The following is an 18652-nucleotide window of genomic DNA, read 5'->3' as shown; positions in this document are numbered from 1 at the left end:
CCTGATCCTGCAAAGCAAGGAACCAGCAAAACAACAAATGTCTCCTCCCAACATGAGACTTGACTCTTCCTCTGCTCCAGTTTCATGGTTTGTGAATTCTTTGGCCCCGTGTCCATTTTCTCCCATCTACATACATTTCGAATCAAGTCAGCAATACTGGCAACATCCATGGTAGTGCTCTAGCAAGGACACTAATCTTCCTAGCTTTGGGGGACAGCAGTTACAGAGTTTGTGGCAGAGTTGGGGGTTATCTCATTGCTTTGAGGAATACTTAGACATGGAAATCAGTTCAGAAATCTCCCAATGGTAAAAAGCCTGATGTCTAAGCACATTTTTTCTAGGAAATAAAAGTTTGCTGAAATGAAAAGTTTAATTTTTCAAAATAAGTTAAATTCATTTTATACTCTTTTCTGCCTCTTGTTTGGAAATACAGCAATTTGTCCACGAGAGAAAGAATTTTTAAAGCATAAATTATTCCTAAATGTTCCCATAAAAGTTGGGAAAGAAAAGAAATAACATCTTACTATGCCAACATTCACAAATGTCTTGTTTTTCTTTTTAAATGATACACCCTAATATTAATTCATCAACATAATAAACATTTTTTACTTTTGTCCTACATATGCATATTTATTTATATGTGCTTTATAGTTTCCCCCGCCCTACTCTATTAAGAAGTGCCACGTAGCAGTCAGGGAATTTCTATACTTCCAGGAGATGACATGATCTCAAGAAGGTCAATTAGCTTATCCGGATGTTAATCTTATCAGCTGCTTTTCTGCCTGACATAACATATGGGAAAGAATGACATGGTTATTTGTGGACATAAATAATTTGCTTAATTTTATTCATTTTACTGGACCATAAGCTTGATGATATCCCAATGCTTTATTTAAATAATAAAACATTTCAGTCAGGAGGAGACAAACCAGCCTCCTATGGCTACTTTTAGGTAGAATTATTAGTAGTTTTATCAGTATCATCAGAACCTACTTTATGGCAGCACTTGGAGCCCCAGCGAGGACTTACCCAACTCCTGAGGGATCAGGCAAAAAGATCTGGTCCTCTCTCAAAAAGTTTACAGTGGTGTCAGTGGAAATCCTAAGTGATCTGCTACAGATTGGGAATTAATACACTGCCTATTTCACTGCCCGTAGTCTTCATCTCTGATGCAAGCTTCATAGTGCTCTAAGCCCAGCCGTTTTCATGCGAACATTAAATGACATCTGAAACAGCATCAACTGACCACTCGTATGAGGTCAAAATTGCGCCCAGCAATTCTCCCCTCCCAGGAGGGGAGAAAAGGTCTCTTTCACGTTCTCCAATTAGGACATAAAGAACTATGAAACTGCTCAGTAACAACAACCCAGCAACTGAACGGGGCCCTAATCCAAGCCTTAATTCAGGCATTTGGGGCTATGTTGGATGAGGGCCCAAAAAGTAGCAAACAATGAATTGTTACATTTTCATTTGTTGTTTTCCCAGTTTAAAAGCGTGTGCAGTACGGGAGTTTCTCATATCCCCAAATTACAGCCTGGAGGTTAGGGAATATTTCCAAATTTATGGATGTGCTTTATATGCAAGGTAAGCATTAGTAAGGATAGTATTAGTAAGGATAGTATTTTTATTGCACGATTGCTGACTATGATTAGCATTAGCTACACACACCATGATGAACAGATCAGCATCACACTAGAAACCCTCCCATCGTTAATACATACATTATGATTTTACAGACAATGGGGGAAAAAAAAAAAAAAAACCTATGTGGCACACCTGGTCTCTGGATAATGTTGCAGACCTTTGGCTTGCGTAAGTTATTCCACTGAAGTAATGGAACCACTGTCATTCACACCAGATTAAGATCCATTCCAAGATCTGCCTCTTCCAAACAGAAATGTCATGACAGTAAGTCAAATGATCTGACTTGACAGTGCATTTTTTCATGTATTAGTTACCCAAGTGTGACATTGCAATCAAAGGAAAAATATACTGCAAAATTATTCAGTATTGAAAAATAACCCCAAAGGATTCACTACAGATGTGACCAATTTCACTGCTGCTCAACTAAGCCTTTCAGAAAAGTCCTGGGTAGGAGCTGGCTTCAAACACAGCATCTAGAAAATCAGAAAACCCAGTTTGGTGTTGGGGTTTTTTTGGGGGGGCGGAGGGGTGGGGGTGTTGGGTTTTTAGTGTGGGGTTTGGGTTTTGTTTTTGGTTTTTTTTAAGGCAATAAGGTCAGGAGACAACTCCTCTCCAGTGATCCAATCTCCCTGATTAATGTGCATTGAGAGTCCCATTTTTATATCTCCATCTACCCTAGCACATCAGTAGCCAACAATCCTCAAGTTAATCTGGTGCCAAGAATAATGTTACTGTATTTTCTTTTATCAAAGTCAGAAGAATAGTAGTCTAGAAAGAACCAGGGAGACAGAACCAGGACTGAAATGGGATATCACACCATTCTCTCCCCTAAATTAATAACCTACCACTCATTCCAATCACATCATAATGTTATATTATCACCATTCAAATATAGCCTTTGACAGAAGTTTATTTACTGGAAAATTTCTACCAAGGGACAGTGGCTGAGAACGTAAGTTTTAAACAATTTTGTCTAAGTAAACCGAGCTAATCCTAAACTGCCAGTTCGATCTCAAAAAGTTAAACATAGCCTATTCCCTTGTCCATTGCATAGATGAATGAAAGCAGACCCCTCCATTAATTGTTTTTTTAATCCTAGCTATGCTGGGAGAAGGTTTTGCACTTGAGGTCTGAGACTCAGAGCACACAGGGAAATGTCTGCAGCGTGTATCGATGACCTTTTGCAACCACGTTCTGGTTTAGAAACAGGACTTTTCAAATGTCCCAGCGTGTTCAGTTCTGGGGGTTTGGTCCAGATCCAAAACTCTGGGCTTGTTTAATAAGAAGATTCCAGGCAGTCCACAGCTGACCCTGGCCAGTTGCACTGGAGCTCCAGCTTGCTGACGTGGAGGAGGAATACTGCGCAGGGACTGAGTAGGTCCAGATGCTGCTTCTCTCTTTAGAAAGGAAATTATAGTCTATAGAAGAGGAGCTTGGCACAGCCAGCTTTCTAAGCTAGGAAATTTCATGATCTGTTGGAATATATTAACATGTACATTTTTAACTCCAACAGAGACATAGCTTGTTTCTGGAACAAATGTTTGATAGGGGCCGAGTTGCAGGGCCTAAGGGAATGCAAGGGGCTGGATGATTTCATTTCCCCTCAACTAAGGCAGTTGGCAAACGTGGGTATGGTTTGCTGCTTTTTTGCTTTTATTGTTATGAATTGTGTGGATAATTGATGGCAGGTTGCCTAGAGCCTGGGATAGGCCTCCTTCATGAAAGCTGAAGTAAATAAACGGTGGCTTGCCTTTATTTCACTGGTTCTGTGCTGACTTCAGAAATAACAAAGACCCACTTAGCATTTAAAGTTACCAGCCTAAACGAACGGAGCAGGCTCGTTACACACAGCGGCAGCCTGGATGTCACCCTTGGATCAGTAACTGCTCCTGGGTCTCAGCACCAAGTCCAGGCACAACCTCTTCAGGTGAAAGAGATTTTGATTTCCAAGCAATTTTCCTAAGATCATTCCCAAGCTCTGAACTTACACTACATACTGCAGACCAGAGGAAAAATAAATAAAACATGTGAACCTCCTGAAAGTGACATTAAAAAAAAAAAAAAGAGCATGTTTTGGTCCTTATTTTCTCAGCCAAAATTTTTCTTGTACAAATAAACCTGTTAAAAAAAAAAAAAAAACAACCATGTTTTGGTCCTCATTTTCTCAGCCAAAATTTTTCTTGTACAAATAAACCTGTTAATATCGCGTTCAAATAAAGTGTTTATCATCTCAGTTATACACAAAATCTGCACAGGTGTCTCTCCCTCAAGCTATTTCAATGCCTACTGCATGAAAAGTATTTCCACTACGTGTAAAATATCTAAGGTTGCTAGTTCAGTGCCGAGTCGTACAAGTATCAAACGTAGTTAAGTTTCCACTTCACAGTCAGCTTAGTTGTGAGAATAAAATTCCACTGTTTGAAACATTCATCTGAAATTAATCACTTTGTTTACTTTCATGCTATTCTATCAAGGATAACAAGAAAAATGGACATGTTTATTCAACTTTTCCAACATAGAAATCAACTCAGAATCATAATTAGGACTGTTGCTCAGTCATCAGTTTTCTAATTGTTTCACAAATGCGAATCGGTATATATTAAACAAACCAATTCTCCCTTTTTACCCCCAAAGTAATTCACCCACAATGAAAAGAATTTTGGAGCAAATGAGAAATTAAGAATACGGGAATTCCCGGTTTGAACCAGTGCTGGAAAGTGACCACCAGAGACGGAGCTGAGGCCAGGTGGAGTGCAAGGAAGGAGCAGGAACACAATGGTCGCTGTTCGTCTTGCTCGGAGCAAGAAAAACGGGCATGTGAAATGAATAAATTCAATGTCTTAGTCAAATAAAAGTGAATTCCCTGCCCAAAACATTCTTCTACCCTAAGAAGGGGGCAGCTCAGCAGCAGGGCTGTCCAGTCAAACGCAAGTCCAAATCCTGCTCCAGTGCCTTAAGTAAACGTCACATTGCCAGCATGAAGTTCCCTCCATCGTCCTACTCTTACTTTGGAGTGAAACTGCACCTTCTGAAGTCTCCTAATGCCTGCCCTTAACTGAGGGCTGAGTAACAGGCTCGTGATCAAGGCTGGAGCAGGCAGGAGATGTTTATAAATACACAGCCATGAATTTCTTGATTGACTGAACTAAAAATATCAAAGAATAAATTCATTTTGTGCTAAAATTTCCTATAATTGGGAAATGAACATTATTGTAAAGGTATTAAAGAGTGACATAAAGCCATTCCTATTGTTCAATAATATTGTTTCTAGCCAAAATATGGAAACAGCCAACCTCACAGCAGTGCTGATACAGTTGATGTGTTTCTTTCATGGCGTAGATTTGAGGGAAGGCACAGCAGAGGGCATAACTAACCATATATTTCCCATGAATATCTATGTAATTTCAAGTGAACTGCACTGTAAGCTCTATAAAATCCCTCTATGCAGTATATTTTCTATGCACACCTCATTGTTATGGTTGGCTGGATTTAGGTAATTATGTACAGTTTGAGGTCAATATGGAAAACAGGCCTCATTCATTACTGGCAAGCTCTCTCCAAAAAGAATACACCCTGAGGAGCCCAGTGATCAGGCATGAGGCAGAAGAGCCAACTGGTAAGGTACAAAGCCTATGATTGCTTCATTCAGAACATAATTACTCTTCAGAATATCTCAAGGGCAATAAATCAAATCCCAGATGCACATCTGGTAACAAACAATGAAAGAACAGAATAGTATCCATGTAAATCATCTCTCTGGTAACAGAAGCATCTTCTTCCAAATAGGACAGCATACAAAAACCTGTAACAGTCTTTTGCAAGACATCCTCCTGCAGCTGAGGTATACAATTAAACATTCCTGACATGAAACAGGTGCCTAGAGCACACTGTGAAATACCCTTATTCAGAAGGTGGTCACTGTGTGAATGAATGTGTAGGGAGGGCCTTCCCTACTGAGTGTTCCCCGTCAGTATCCGAAGGGAATATTCAGAACCAGCAGACGGCTAGAAATAGATGTCTTATCACTCTATGTTTCCGTTCCCCTACCTATGAGCAGTGCAACATCCTTAACACATGAAGAACTTAGGCGTAATGCATTGGTATGTAGACTGTTTTGGAAGGGGATGCCATTTTACTATGATGTAGCAATATGATACTTTCAAAATAATCCAGAAATAAAATCCATTTCAAAGTCCACATAATACAGGAATATTAAAATATGATTAATGAGACACTTTAATAGATCTTGAGAAAAAATTCTCTTCAACTTTCTATTTCCTGTTTTAAATCTCTATCAGTGCTTGAAGACCAAAAACGTTATTGCTGCCTTGAAATTTTAGCGCCAAGTCACACAGATCAGAAGAGCTTGTAATATTGACTCTGAGGTGCATTGCACAGGAGCTAGACCATGCTTCACATAGGCTCCAAAACTTGCTTTAGAAACTTATTCCCTTTGGATCAGACCTCAAGCACCTGAAGTCCTGGTATTATCTTTTTCAATATTAATTTTTTAGGAACATAGGTAACACCTTAAACTGAGTGGAAAAGTTTCCTACACAATCAACAACTGATTAATTTCAGATAATTGCTGGACTATTCACATGTTATAAAAATAGAGAATTCAAACGCACAACTCAGAGAGAATACTCCTTTATCAAAAAAGCAAAGTCAGTTTGGATCAAAGGGAGTTGTAATATATTTTAGTTTTTTCTACTCTCTGTTCTGTTCTTCTTAATATTCTTATGCAGCCTGTAACATATATATCAGCCTGTTCAAGGCTTCACCAAATCTTTCCTTTTTACTAGATAAGAGATGTTCATGCCCAGACCAAACAGTGCACGTTAATGTACACACTAGTGACATTTCTTTCTGCAGAAAGTTTCTCTGAGTAAGTACCATCTAAAGCACCGGTGCAACATAGGACTTGAGCTGTAATCACATATGACACACCAGAAATTTCACAGGCTACGAAAACCTGAATTTTGCAAGCATGTCAGACTCTTCATAATACAGCAGCGAGTGTATTAACACAGGTGCTGGAAAACTCATTATGCATTTAGTTGGACTGAAAGAAAAACATTGCCCTTCGGGCACTTTGCGTGAAGACAATTCCATTTCCAACACCAGAGCTGTCTGGTAGCAGGCTCCTACATGTTTCCCATGGGACAGGAAGAAAAAAAAAAAAGACCCAAGAAAACTAGCGTAAGCTAGAACAGAGGGAAAAGGCATTTTGAAGAAAACTTTTGTGTTTGTCGGTAGTGCATCTATCAGTAGGGTTAATGGCTAAATCTGCAAGTTCTCCAAGCCCCAAATCTACTACTGGGCTACAAAAATATATAGCAGAGCTACACGTGAAGATTGGCACACGCCTACATCACCCTTAGGAACAGGGGATATGTTTACTTCATTAAAACTTGAAAGAAACATTTCAGATGCCTGAAGAGATTGTGCTGCGTTGCACAAAAAAATATAATTGCTATAGTTGTATACCATCTGTAGTGACCTACAGGTTACACAGCAGTTGCTTTTTCTTTTTAATATCTGTATTCCTGAAAAATTGACTTTGCTATTCCTAAGCAAACTGAAGATATTAGCAGTTTTCCAGTGTGACAGAGGCTATTGTCAGCCAGAACCATATGCAATTTCTTTTATTAAACTTGCCTTAACCACAGTTGCGTGATGCCATTTGTTGTTGTCTTCTCAGAGCAAGGCTAGCAGTCCTAGCAGCACTGCTTTTACAGGACACACGAAGGGGCAAGAGAAGCTTCTCCTGCATTAACTCCAGAATCATTTTCCAAATCCCCATCTTCCTTATGCTAGATAACTCTAGGGGGAAGAAAAGAAAAGAAAAGAAAAAATCCAACCCACCCCTCCACACTGCAAAACCCCAACAAAACCCACACCACCACCATCCCTGGAAAAAAACTCATCTTCTACCGAGACAAGTACTAAGAGAACCAGACTTAAGCAAGTTCTAGCCTCAAACTTCACAGTTTGTTAGGTATCAAAGGAGCTCATAATATTAGCTCTTTGTTTTGCCTGACTATGACAAAATGTCCTAAAGCTAGATCTGCCATTTTAATAAGCAGTTATAAGTCAATGTTATCTGCAAACGTAGGAGCATCAGTGTCCTGGTATTTACATTTCATTGTGAACTGCATTACATTGTATAAATAAATGACTTCAAAAATTCTAAGTCTTGCAGACTTCAAGGAGGAATTTCAGTCTTTCAGCCTCCACAAGGGAGGAGAATAAAAAAAAAAAAAAAGAAAAAGAGAGAGAGAGCACTCACACACACAAGAATAAGATGGAGAGTAAATTTAGCCATCTTACAAAGAAATAAAATCCAATTCAGGGGGGGAAAAAGTCATTCTGATTTCTATTTTTTTCGTGACCAGAAGTATAAGCTGGTAGTTCTAACAAACAATCACTGGAAACTAGTTTTAGTAAAAGTGTAGCCTTTTGCTAAACCAGCCCCAAACCTATGGTTGAATGCCAGAAGATGAACCACTCTATAAATCCTAACCAGGTTCAGTTTTATTTGATTATACTGGGAGACAATAGGGATCCATTAAAGCCATACCTTTTTTTCTTCTGTGAGGGTGGAAACAAAAGGACAAACTGGAAAATGGACTTTACACGTGGGCTCAAGACAGCCTATACTTATACTGTAATTCATTATAACAACTGCTGCAGTGTCTCACAGCTCTCTCCAAGAGCAAAGCCCTTAAGTAACTATTTGATGAAGCTATACGCTCCCGGATCTTAAGACTTACCCAGCTAATTTGAGTATCAGTGGCTAGTAAATCTAGATAACATACTATCCAACAGCACATGCTTTCATTTCAACTCATCGTATTTCAGCCCACAGACCAGCTTTATCTCAAAAGCAGTGATGTATTTTCAGCTATTTTTTCAGACTCGTGTTTTTCAGAAGTTTAGACATTTAACCTATGGGATGAGCAGTCTTTTTAAAAAAAAAAAAAGGCAGCACAAAGCAGAATGGAATGCCTTACTCCTTTCCTTTTCTCAAGAGAACTCTACTCGCCCAGTAGTCCCAGTGAAGCAGTTGGGGCTTTGCAAGCAGGGACGTTTGATGCAGACATGAAGAAAAGCAGCAGGATCTTGCTCTCTTGTGTGGCATTTTGAAATTGTGTGTCATGAATTGCTCAGTTGTGATTCCTGACCCAGTAAAGAAAGGCAGGGAACTATCACACCAGAAAGTTTATTCTCATGGCATTGAGTCAAGACTCACTGACATTTATAGGACTTAGAGTAAACCACAGCTATGTCCTGTTAGAAAACAGGACTGTAGGAGCCTCCTCTTTCCACGTGCAGTCATGTTCCCGCCTAGTACCATCCCTCCAGCCGAGGGCTCCTGAAGTATTCTTCCAGGCAGAGCTACAGATTAGGATGTTAAGTCACTATCCAGTTTAGGCATGCTTAATTCTACCCCAAAGTTAAGTCTTTACTGAACATTTTGTAGCTTTACATAAAATTTACCAGGAGTTTGTCTATCATATTAAGCACACGGATCATCTTTAGCATGCCAAAAGCCTTGAGTTGCTTGTTCTTCAGCACCAAGATTCTTCAATGACCTTTTTTGCATCAGATTTGAGCACAGAGCAAGTGCTGAGATTCTCCTGGTTCCCCCTGAAACCAGAAATTGGGCTGTGTTTGTGGGTTGATGTTTGCTCATGACTGGAAGCAACTGTCAGTCAAAATTATATGAACTTGGACAGAAAGATAGCAAAACTCAACATGGTGGTCGATTACAAAAAGTTTGCATACCTCTAATACTCCAGTGATAACAGATTTAAAAAACACTGGTCATATGAAAATAACCTCTATGTGCACTTGATTCTTTTTTCAGTATAACTGATAAAAGATTTCTAAGATAACTACTCTTTTATTACAAGTATCTCTCTGCTACATCATTTTTCCTAATTAATTCTTAATGCAGATGAATAGATCCTGATGTTTGTTGCCCTCTTTCAAATGAAAAACTGAAATAATTAAAGTCTTCATTTATTAAGGTAGTTAGGCAAACATAACTAGGTACCAGTCATCTCATTACAAGAAATAAGGCTATTCATGTGCTCCAAGTTAGGTTCTAAAGTACTCTCCTGAATGGGAGATTTAAATCACCAAATATTTACTTTCTGTGTTCATTACATTCAAACACAAACAAAATAAACTGCCTATCTTGCACAGTGCCTGCAAAATAGACAAATTCCATCCTGCAGAGGTTTCCTAGGAAACCAGGGAAGGCTCAAAGAAACAGAGAACAGCTGGAAAAAGAAGAAGAAAAAAAAAAAAAACCAAAACCAAAAAACCCCAAAGAACTAAGTGCTCCATATCCTCAATTTTAAAACCATTAGAAAGACATCACTAATAAAAATTAGAGCAGTGCAATTCATACTGGTTGGCCCTGGCATTCTTCGTAAGGGCAAACATGCACAGCCTGAAGAGATCAAGATTTAACTCCTCTCTCCCCATCATCCCACCCTGCCCCCAAAAAAACTGAAGAAAAAAAACCCCAAGAAGCGTGAACATTTTGATACCACGTGGTAAAGCTGCAAAGTTTTGGTCTGTACACTAAAAGGATGGCCAACACCACAGAGAGGCGTGCTTACTGAAACCTTACAGCAAGGAACAGTTTGTGATTCACTGTCTAGAGATTTCTTTGCTGAGGAGCTGGATTCCACTTCTGAAACTAGTCAACTATTCAACATGAAAATCCATGCAGTTCAAGAAATATATTATTAGCATGATGACTCAGTACATATATTACAGTAGTACCCTAAGGCTTCATTTGAGATCAAGGATGCTTTGTGCCCAGCCCTGCACAAATTCATAGGAAGGTCCCGCACTTAATGGTAACAACATAAAATCAAAGCATGCCCAAGCTACTCAGTCTCAGTATCCAGGTTTAGATAAAATTTTCTATTGCTACAGCAAATGTTTCAACCAGGGGAAAAAAAAAGAAAAACAGGTAAAGGACAATTTGTCTAACCTCAGTCCTAATTTTTGAACTAGGCTTCCCGCACTCTGCCAGTCATTAGTATAATTCCAATATTAAGGGCTGTCACAGCAGCCATACTGTTGTGTTGGCTCTTCCTTCCCCACATGGCTCCATTTTCCATGTTCTGCTTTGCTTGTTGCCAGGCTTGATGTCTCTTACATCAGGTCCTTCCCTTCCTTTGTTGCCAATGCATGTTCCAGTATTTTCTGACTCTTGCCAAAGCAAGCACTTAAACATCTGGAACTCATCCTCCATTACTTTCACCAGCGAGATGCGTCTGCTTCACAATGTAGTTCCCATACAGTAGGAATGTCTGATGTCTTAAGACATCACACTTTTTTTTTATATATATAAAATGCACTACATATATTTAACGCACTATATATTACACTATTCTAAAATTTAACATGCAGTAAGTTACAAACACACATGAATTTCTTTTAAAGATTTAAGCATGTATACTGGTAGGTTTACAGCCCAAAACATTCCTGATTTGAGAGAGTTCTAAATTAAAGATATTTAAAATAAATATGGAGAAATACATTGCATTCAAAATTGTGTTATTTTTCTAGTGCATGCAATTTGGTCTGTACTTTTTCACTAAGTTCACTTTTTCACTAATTCACTAATTTTTTCCACTAAGATTTCCTGAAAAAAAAAAGCCTTTAATGGACAAAATGAGATTTCGGGACGTAAAACTGGGAGTCTTTTGTATGATCTGCCTTTAATGATGAGTGTTATGATTTTAATACTGGGTCTATGAAAGTCTTAACCGTGTCTTCAGAAGTTGATTTAGTTGACAGGTTTCTATGGACCTGGTCACAGCTACCACAGAGAATGCTCTCCTTTCTTGACCTTAACTTCTTGTGCAAAGCATCACTACCATTGGGACTACGATACATGTAAAGATAAGTGACATTAAAGTATATTCTTATTTTCTGATGGGAAGAGGAATTTCAGGAAACCTCCAGAAGTCTTAGAGGAGGAGTGAGATTACCCAGGTACTCAATGGTATCTTTCCTACCAGGAGGCTCATCATTAACGTAAATGAGAAAGGCAGAGATAGATCATACCTTATTAAAAAAGGAATACATGTTTATTGAGTACATTACTTGTTAACGATAATTGTAATTCATTATTCAGGTAACAATGTTCATAATTCTGGGTAATTTGATTTCCCTAAAATAGCACTGATGGCTTAAAGATGGCTAAATTGTCCCTATGCCTAATAAACCTAATCATATATCCTAGTCTAAAGGAAGTTCCTCTTGCCAGTGAGATTTCAATTATTTATCTCAAGAATGTGCCATGCATGGGATGCTGTTACCCAGCCACTGAACATGTGAGGTTCAGTACTCAGAAAATGTAAGGCACTGCAGCTGAGGGAAAGAACCACTTGAAGATAGACAGAAAATGAGACAAAAATAATTATCGTAGGATAGCAGCCACTACAGTATTACATCACATCTTCATTACATCAAAAGATTTGGTAGAACCCTGTAAAGAAAATATTTAAGAAAAGCTGAGTGGAAAACAGGCAATCAAGAGAGCACAGCTTCTGTTCACTGTTTCTGCTTTAATTTTTCCCTTCAATATTTTTCTCTTGGCCTATTGGGATATTTAACCAGACAAGAGACATGAGACCTCAGACTGGTAAGTGATTTAAAATTAAAAAAAAAAAAAAAAAAAAAAAAAAAAAAAGGCTTCTCATGGGAGAGGGAGGGCTGCTGTGCACAAAACTCTCAGCATAACCTCTGAGGTTACCTGTACTAACGCAGCTAGCCAGGGACAGGTGACAGGAGTTCTCCGCAAATGAGGAACAGTTTCTTCCTGGCTTTTAGCCTGTAATTTCATTACCATTTTAACGTGCAGTATTAATCTTGGAGCAACTGGGCCAGGACAGACTCACGATGATACCTTTTATCTCCCTTAATCTCTTACTGCACTACACTGTCATTGTGCCTTTAACCCTTCACTTGAGATGGGCAGCTTGCAGAAGGATGATGGCAAGCATTTCATGACCGAAGAGTATTTGGAGAAGATATTGTATGGACTTTCTCAGCCAGGCATCTAGTGCACAGCAGGAAACAGGCCTCAGTGAGACAGTTTACTCTTCTGTTCCTACTCTAAATGAGTTCATGTCCAAAATTCTGAATTCCTGCCAGCAATATCAGAGTAGCTGCTTATGTTTCTATTCAGCCACATTATCCAAAGAACAGGGGCACAGAGATTCAAATTAATTCTTTAGTTCTCCCATGCTACCATTACATAGTCCAAAAGCTATAAATGAAAGTTAGTGAAGGCACAAAACACCATGGAAGGTTTTCAGTGTAAAAACAACTCCATTATATCATTCTCCCATCTGCACTGTTTACACAAAGCTGCAGTAAAATACAACTCCCATCAAGTTTCAGCTGGCAGCAGCATGGCCAAGGAACAACCTTAGACCAGCTCTCCAAAGACAAGACCTGTCTTCAGCAGCTAATAAAAACGGAATCACAAGGGTCTGCATGAATAGAAGTTCCCTGTACAGAGAGCATCCCACTGCTGGCCCTCTGACAATCATTCTTAGTCTTCGTGCTTATATAACACATGACCTTTCCACAGCAAACACGGGTGGGATAGTGGAATAATGGAATTGCTTCTCACTACAAGAATAAAAGACAGCACAGCAGGCTATGAAAAATGTACGTTGCTTACTCAGGAAAGATAATTGTAAGTAATGGTTTGGATATTTTAATTACCACAGCACCGAGGGCTTATCAGCATCCAAAGCTTCCTGCATGCTATTGTTTTCATAACCATAAATCAACCTATAAAACAAGAATTTACATGAACAAATTGTTGTGTCACTTCCTATAGACAGTATCACTGTTCTATCCTTTCTGGTAGTTCAGCAACGGCACTAACTCTTCAAATTTCTTGGAATTTAAGTCAGGAAAAGCATAAATCACAGAACATAATCTGTGACAAAAACTGTGGGAAAAAAGGTATCATTTGTACACACATAATGTATGGATTACATTAAAGATGTAAACAGTACACAATGTCACCTCTGAGGTACCTCTCATCTTCAAAGTGTTACGTGACTTAAAAGCCGTTTTTCTCCAGCTTGAAAGTACCTGATTTCTTGAATAACTGAAGAACACTTACTTTATACTACTGAAAGAAAACATTTTCCTCATTCCCTTCTCATTATACTTTGAATTAACGCATCAGACATTCCAGTTCAAATCATGCCTGACCTTCTGCACACGACAGTTTCACCAGGGCTTTTGAGGGGCAGTTTAACAGGGTGGGTCTGTTGCAGTTTGAGATTTCAGGCAGCGAGTGCAACAATCTTTCCTCGTGCTCTGAAAGTTCAAACTCCAAGAAGCCTTTGTCAAAAACTGAAATTCCAAGTTAATCTGATTAATTTCATTTTACACTAAAGGATACTTGGTTTTGCCCTGTGCATTAGATTAAGTTCTTTTGTCTATAAAATAAGTTGAAGTGCAAGTCTCTTCACTGACCCAACTGAGAATCCGTTGGATTGGCGCTAGGATTTATTCTTTCTAAGAATTTTTGAGAAAAAAATTTATATCAAAAATTTATATCATCAATTTGGACCTTACACACAAAAATGTGCAAGGTCACAAAGACAAACATGGGTGAAACAATCAGTGTACATATAAGGATAGATCACATGCCTCCAGTTGGAATTTCGACTATTTTTTATTATTACTTTTTTTTTTTTTGGCACTCAGTTCGTTGCTTTTCTCTGTATATAGAAAAATAGTTGCACACAGGCCATGAACATCTGCTCGGGTTTTTTAAAGGATCATAGCGTTGCATGAAGGTCTGCCTTCGGAGTTTCTGCTTCCCCACACGTACACACAAGAACCCCTGTGTTTCTTTTCTCACAAAACACCAAAAACCAAGTAATGTGGCGAGTTGGCCAGTTCTAATTCTAACCACAGAAAAAATCATATAACTTCCAGTTAACCCAGATAAAAATAGTAAACACTATGTAAACACCAGGTGCTGTTCCTAAGCAGGGTTTTCCTAGGTAAATTTATAATAAATTGAGCAGTTTGGTGGACATTTATTTTTTTCTGAAAACTTCTAAAAAGTTAACAAATTGGAAAATACTTATTCTTATGTTAATATACATTATTGTTAAACAGGACCAATCCTGCAATGTTTTACATGAACAAATCAACCCGATAGAATGTTATCATATTGAAACAAATTGCAAAAATGAAAGGACTTCACCAAGAAATGAAGTGTGAGCGTGCCAAAAACGTGAATGAGAGCATGAAATGACCATTTGGTTTCTGTGGCAATAATCTATATTTGTAAACATTATGGCAAAAAAAAATGCATGTACTAATAACCACAACACGCAATTATTCTTCAACCACAAAGTATTTTCTAAAAAAAAAAAAACAAAAAAACACCAAGAACACCAAGCTAATGTGGCTAGCTTAATGTGACACTCAATTTTATGTATTCCATAATTCTGAGCAAAAGTTTACTCAGTCTGAGCAGGAGGAATCTTCTTGAGGACTCTTCTTGTAGAAATTTCTGCGTAGTCTCCTTCCCACACTTTTACAGGCAGGGGAGCCAACCAAAAATATTAAGAAGTTATGAGTCAGTCCCCAAAGAACTGTGACTTTTTTTTTTTAATAAATAATGGATTCTCGTTTTCTGTTTGTTTAGAGCTATAATCACTTCTATTTTCGAGTTATTTACTATTATTAGACCCGCAAACATAGATACCTACGCGTACAGACACACACGTGCACACTTTCTTATTTAGAAAGTAGAGGTACACATATAAGTCCCCTTTTCATATCATTCTCCTTAGGAGCTTTGAAGACTCTTTACAAAGATGAAAGACCCATAAAAACCAAAGAAGCATCTGGCATGAATGCTCAATAATTCTCTTACCTCCTACAGCGGACTTTCCCTTGCCATCATATTCCCAACACCCGTCCCAGCGAGGACACTGTGCAACGTAGTAACCTCTTTTCTCCCTAAAGATAACGTCTCTAATATCAGTGAGGGGATAATGGATGTATTTAATAGCCCCTATTCAACCAGCTCAGCTGTTTCTGTCTCCATTAAGGCTAGTCCATTCTCTTCTCTCTTTTGCATGGTTTCCAGACAAAGTGAAAGACCTCAAGAATTCAAAGAGGATCATGAATTCAAATGACACGACTGTTGTTTGTTTTTGCTTGCTCACACTGTGGAACAAGGCAAATTAGATACTTTTAAATCAATACCAGGGCTAGTATTGATCTCAGCTGAAGTAGGGCTGACACCACAAGAGTGGAACAGGGAAGGATAAATCACCACAAAATTCACAGACAAGGGTGTGTTGCAGAAACTGATGAGAACCTAAAGGCAAGTATAGGATTGCGGTGAGAAATATGGAAGATAGTGGCAATAGACCATCACTGCCATGTCCACGTGGAATTTGCGCAGACAAATCCTCTTGAAGGAGGCGATTACCACAATTTCAGCTCTGATTCAAGTTTACCAAGAGATTTTCCACTGAAGGTCTATTTCTAGTTTTCTTAAATAACTTTTTTGAAGAAAGCAATCACATTTACACTCACAAGTGGGTGGGAAAGGATCCCAGAAGCACGCACTGCTTCTGCTAGTAGTTTCCTCTATCCTGAGTCCTAAGGAAAGAGGAAAGATTATACAGTGTGTGAAAATCCCTGCACCAAAGGTTCAGGGCTTCCAAGTATTCAGTGTTTAAGCAGCACATAATTTCAGCCATCTTCTGGGCACTTTTTGGCCCTACTGCATTTCTGAACCAGTCTGGGCCCCTACACAGAAATTAAAACCAGGATCTTTCAGTCTTTCTAGGATTTTGCAGTGCTGACTTTATTCCTAAATAATTTTTAAATAGGCATATTTAAAACAGCCAGTCTCAATTTTGACCAATTTTGCTGCACTAGGTTTGAAAGTGTCTGTTTTTCACATTTTTACGTGCATTTTAAGTGTGTGTACTATATAGCACTACCAGCCAAGTGTTCTTGAGCAAAACAGATCAATCTACAATGGTTCCAAAAGAAAAAAATGAATATAGAAACTGGCATTACCTGAAAGAACAGCAATGGTAAGTGCCAAAAAAAAAAAAATTGTTAAGCAGTATGTTTGGTTTAAAGTATTACAGTTCTTTTATTAAAATTTTTTAAAACCATTTTACCTGCTTTATTATATTCAACTTATCTCAATATCACTCACATTCATCATGATAAATTCTGTAGCATACTCCTGCAAAAGCTATTTCTTTCTTCTACTGTGGTTGAGGTTGACAACCAATATTTAATCCTTCTCATTTTTTCTAGGATTGGCATGAAAAAATGACTGGTAAAACAGTCTTACATACTTTCTGAAAGTCTGATAGTTTTTTCTAATCTAAGCTTCCTGAAGTGCCTTCCTTGCCTCCCCAGATACCTCCAATATTTTTTTACCATAGCACCTATATTCAGGTGGCACATTTGACCAACTGAATGAGGAAAAGTGAAGCAGCTGTATAGACAAAATCACCTGCAGTACAGTACAATGTCCACTGATCTTAGACCTCCGAACAAGTAAATGCTAAAACCAAGACAAACTAAGGGTAAAACCCTCCCCATTCTGCAGCATTTGTGGGCTTCAGTCAGGAACTAAATCAAAACCCTTGTTTATGGAATTAAACCAGACCAACGCGTAGTATGTAGCACCCTTCTTCCTCACTGTGCACCATTCCTCACAACACACTCAAACAGCTTTGGGTTTTTTTGTTTTTATTTTTAATATAATGAACACTGGAGAAGCAGCTTCCTCATATGTATGGTAGACAAAAGCTATTACATTCTGAAACAGGAAGATGAATAACTGAAGTAAGTGCAAACAGATGTCACTAATTTATTACAATGTATTTTGCTCTCTGACTTACCACGTACCTCTGAGTTTCCTCAGCCATCAGCATATGGGAAGTACATCCCAGAAGGTGTTGCTACAGTACTGGCTCATCCCATAATTTCCACAATAGCAACAAACTAGTAAATGACACGTAATAACTTAACCCCACAGAAATCTCACATAAAAGTCACCTTTGTTTTTTTTTTTTAAACAGGCAAAAAAAGCTATCATTTTTACTAAACAGGTACCAAAAAATGAAGTCAACATTTTCACAAATGTTTTTTTTGTTATTATATGTATCTGAAAAATGTATAGTATCTGTCTCCCTTTATGGCAAGTATATGAATTATACTCCCAAGATTATACAAAGTGCCCCCTCTATGGGACTTCTTACACAACTGTGCATAGTCAGAAGAGTCTCATTTTGCTTTGTAGAACAAAAGTTTCAGAACTATTGCACTGTTTTATTCATCAGGCTTTGACTCCTCCTCACTTGTGCAATGCAGCGTATTACCAGAGAAGTTGAGTTATAAGAAAAATTAAACTCTTGAAAATAGGCAATAACATAACTGCAAATTGTATTGTAGGGTAACGTACTAGTCCCTTTGTTGGGCGTTATTTGGAAGAGAAGCCAGTGTTAACCCATGAGAAGCTTCGTAAGTATGTTCAGGAGTACAATAGCTACAGACTGTCCCACAACCAGTCTGCTCACATTTCAGGAAACCAACATACAGCACGACATCCATCCAGACTGATGAGAGAGCACAGACACTACGCATTCTCCTGACCATCAATCTCTCTCTTGCAGGCGCTTAAATGATATTAAATAAAACCGGATATAATGCGGCCTAAGAAAGTTCAGGTTACACGGGTCAGGTACGCAGCTTGCCAGCCCGCAGAGAGCTTGCCGCACCCCCCCGCCGCCGCTCCGCTAAGCGAGCCCCCGGGTGGGAGAGCGGGGCGGAGGGAAGGCGGGGTGCCAGCGCAGCCTGCCCCGGGGTATCAGACAGCCCTCCAGCAAGAGCCGGGGGGGGGAAGGAGACGGAGAAGGAAAGAAAGGAGGAGGAAAAGAAAAGGGGA

At 38.8% G+C, this 18652-nt stretch overlaps 1 protein-coding gene across 1 annotated transcript in view; it reads right to left on the bottom strand.

Moving 5' to 3' along the window:
- COL5A2 (collagen, type V, alpha 2) overlaps positions 1-18652 on the bottom strand; it is a 111801-nt gene that overhangs the window by 92075 nt on the left and 1074 nt on the right. The window lies entirely within an intron of this gene.

Source organism: Pygoscelis adeliae, unplaced genomic scaffold, assembly GCF_000699105.1.
Source record: "Pygoscelis adeliae isolate BGI_AS28 unplaced genomic scaffold, ASM69910v1 Scaffold212, whole genome shotgun sequence".
Classification (NCBI taxonomy): Eukaryota; Metazoa; Chordata; class Aves; order Sphenisciformes; family Spheniscidae; genus Pygoscelis; species Pygoscelis adeliae.
The sequence above is the reverse complement of the archived record's forward strand: the minus strand, read 5'-3'. Positions and strand labels throughout refer to the sequence as shown.